Source organism: Dipodomys ordii, unplaced genomic scaffold (assembly GCF_000151885.1).
Source record: "Dipodomys ordii isolate 6190 unplaced genomic scaffold, Dord_2.0 Scaffold92, whole genome shotgun sequence".
Taxonomy (NCBI): domain Eukaryota; kingdom Metazoa; phylum Chordata; class Mammalia; order Rodentia; family Heteromyidae; genus Dipodomys; species Dipodomys ordii.
The window spans coordinates 3,595,211-3,598,244 of NW_012267308.1; the positions used below are offsets into that span (position 1 = coordinate 3,595,211).

At 53.5% G+C, this 3,034-nt stretch overlaps 1 protein-coding gene across 1 annotated transcript in view; it reads left to right on the top strand.

The window, feature by feature from the left end:
* The first annotated feature begins 795 nt into the window (after nucleotides 1-795).
* The window catches only part of Gramd1a (GRAM domain containing 1A), a 24,327-nt gene continuing 22,088 nt past the window's right edge, over nucleotides 796-3,034 (top strand). Inside the window, exon 1 of the mRNA XM_013026223.1 lies at nucleotides 796-812. The gene's annotated coding sequence lies outside the window, so the exon portion shown is untranslated. The remainder of the gene's footprint in view (nucleotides 813-3,034) is intronic.

Here is a 3,034-nt window from a genome sequence, read left to right on the forward strand (position 1 = left end):
TTCTTTGTTTTGTTGGTTGTAGGGCTTGAACTCTGGGCCTGGGTGCTGTCCTTCAGTGCTTCAGCTCAAGGTGAGCACTCTACCACTTGAGCCACAGCGCCACTTCTGGTTTTCTAGTGGTTTATTGGAGACAAGAGTCTCACAGACTTTCTTGCCCAGGCGGGCTTTGAACTGTGATGCTCAGATCTCAGCCTCCTGAGTAACTAGGATGACAGGCGTGAGCCACCAGTGACTGGCTCTTCTTTTCTTTTCTTTTCTTTTTTTTGGTCCCAGTCCTAGGGCTTGAACTCAGCACCTGGGTGCTGTCCCTGAGCTTATTTGTGCTCAGGGCTAGCACTCTACCACTTGAGCCCTAAGCTCCATTTTTGCTGGAATATTGGAGATAAGAGTCTCATGGTTTTTCTTCTCCACACTGGCTTTGAACCATGATCCTCAGATCTCAGCCTCCTGAGTAGCTAGGATGACAGGCGTGAGCCATGGGCTCCTGTTTCTTCATCTCTTTTCTTCGTCTCCTCCTCCAGGAACCACACAGCCACCCAGACCTACCTTATGGATGAGCTCCTGCCCCTACTGCCTTGGGCATCCCCAGGGACCCAGGACAGTCCCCAGAACACAGCTGCTTCCCAACCTGGACAGCAGGCAGAGGGCGGTGGTGGTGCCCAGAGCCTGGCATCTGAGCTTTGGAGGTTCCTGGAGGTGCCTGTCATTCAAATAACACCATCCAGCGATGGGGACTCACCACCATGCAGCCCAACTCCTCCAGGCCTGAAGAGACAGAGGACTCCAGACCTGAAGCGCAGGACCCAGAACAGGTCAGGCCTAGCTAGTGGGAAGGGAAAGATGGTCTTTACTCTCTCCCCACCCCTCTGTAAGAGGGTGGTTCCTTGTGACTGTCATTGCCCAAATGGAGGGGGGACGGTAGGTCACAGGGACCTGATTGGAAGTCACAAAGTAGATGTGCAATAAAACCAGACAATGAGCTGGATGCCAGTGGCTCATGCCTGTTATCCTAGCTACTTAGGAGGCTGAGATCAGAGGATCATGGTTTGAAGCCAGCCTGGGCAGACAACTCCCCCTGAGACTCTTTTTATTTATTTAGTCATCAGTCGTGGGTTTTGAACTCTGGGCCTGGGCGCAGTCCCTCAGCTCTTCAGCTCAAGGCTAGCACTACACCATTTGAGCCACAGTGCCACTTGGAGCTTTTTCTGTTTATGTGGTGCTGAGGAATGGAACCCAGGGCCTCATGCATGCAAGACAAGCACTCTACCACTGAGCCACCTTCCCAGCCCCTCCCTCTGAGACTCTTTTTGTTTTGTTTTGTTTTGGTAGGTTGTGGGGCCTAAACTCTGGGCTTCAGCTCTTCAGCTCAAGGCTAGCGCTTACCATTTGAGCCACAGTGCCAGCCTGGGCAGGAAAGTGTGTGAGACTTTATCTCCAATAAACCACCAGAAAACCGGAAATGGTGTTGTGGTACCACAAAGTGGTAGAGCTCTAGCTGTGAACAAACTTTTTGAATAGTGTCACCTCTTCTCTAGTTTTTTTTGGGGGTGGGGGGTTCTGAACTCTGGGCCTGGGCGCTGTCCCTCAGCTTTTCAGCTCAAGGCTAGTGCTCTACCACTTGAGCCACAGCGCCACTTCCGGCTTTTTTCTGCTTAGGTGGTGCTGAGGAATCGAATCCAGGGCCTCATGCATGCAAGGCAAGCGCTCTACCACTGAGCCACCTTCCCAGCCCTCTCCTCTAGTTTTGTACCAGTTTTTTTTTCCTCCCAACCCCTCTCTACCCCCTCCTTTATTTATTTATTTATTTTTGCTCAAGGCTAGCATTCTACCACTATGAGCCACAGCTCCGCTTCCATCGTTTAGTTGATTAATTAGAGCTAAGAGTCTCCTGGACTTTGTAGCCATGCTTGCATTTGATGTTGATCCTCCAGATCTCAGCCTCCCAAGTAGCTAGAATGACAGGCATGCTCCCTGGTGTTTTCTCTCTCTCTCTCTCTCTCTCTCTCTCGCCTGTCATGGGGCTTGAACTGGGAGCTGTCACTAAGCTTCTTTTGCTCAAGACTAGCACTGTACCACTTGGGCCACAGAACCACCACTTTTTCTGTCTATGTGGCTTCATGAATGTTTCATGAATGCTAGGCTTCATGAGTACTAGGCAAGCACTCTACACGAAGCCACATTCTCAGCCCCGTCTGTCTACCTGTCTGTCTGCCTGCCAGCCTGTCAGCCAGCCTGCCTGCCTGCCTGTCTATCTGTCTGTCTACCTTCCTGCCTGCCTTCCTGCCTGTCTGTCTGTTTGCCTGTCTGTCTGTCTACCTGCCTGCCTGTCTGTCTGCTTGTCTGTCTGTTTGCCTGCCTGCCTGCCTGTCTGTCTGTCTGCCTGCCTGCCTGCCTGTCTGTCTGTCTGTCTGTCTACCTTCCTGCCTGCCTTCCTGCCTCTCTGTCTGTCTGCCTGTCTGTCTGTTTGCCTGTCTGTCTGTCTACCTGCCTGCCTGTCTGTCTGCTTGTCTGTCTGTCTGTCTACCTGCCTGCCTGTCTTTCTGCTTGTCTGTCTGTCTACTTGCCTGCCTGCCTTCCTGCCTGCCTGTCAGCCAGCCTGCCTGCCTGCCTGTCTGTCTGCCTGTCTACCTGCCTTCCTGCCTGCCTGTCTGTCTGTCTACTTGCCTGTCTGTCTGTCTGTCTGTCTGCCTGCCTGCCTGCCTTCCTGCCTGTCTGTCTGTCGGCCTGTCTGCCTGTCTGTCTGTCTGTCTACTTGCCTGTCTGTCTGCCTGCCTGTCAGCCAGCCTGCCTGCCTGTCTGTCTGCCTGTCTACCTGCCTTCCTGCCTGTCTGTCTGTCTACTTGCCTGTCTGTCTGTCTGTCGGCCTGCCTGCCTGTCTACTTGCCTGTCTGCCTGTCCGCCAGCCTGCCTGTCTGTCTGTCTGTCTGTCTTCCTGCCTGTCTGTCTGTCTACTTGCCTGTCTGTCTGTCGGCCTGCCTGTCTGCCCGCCCGCCTGCCTGTCTGTCCGCCTGCCAGCCTGTCCGTCAGCCGGCCT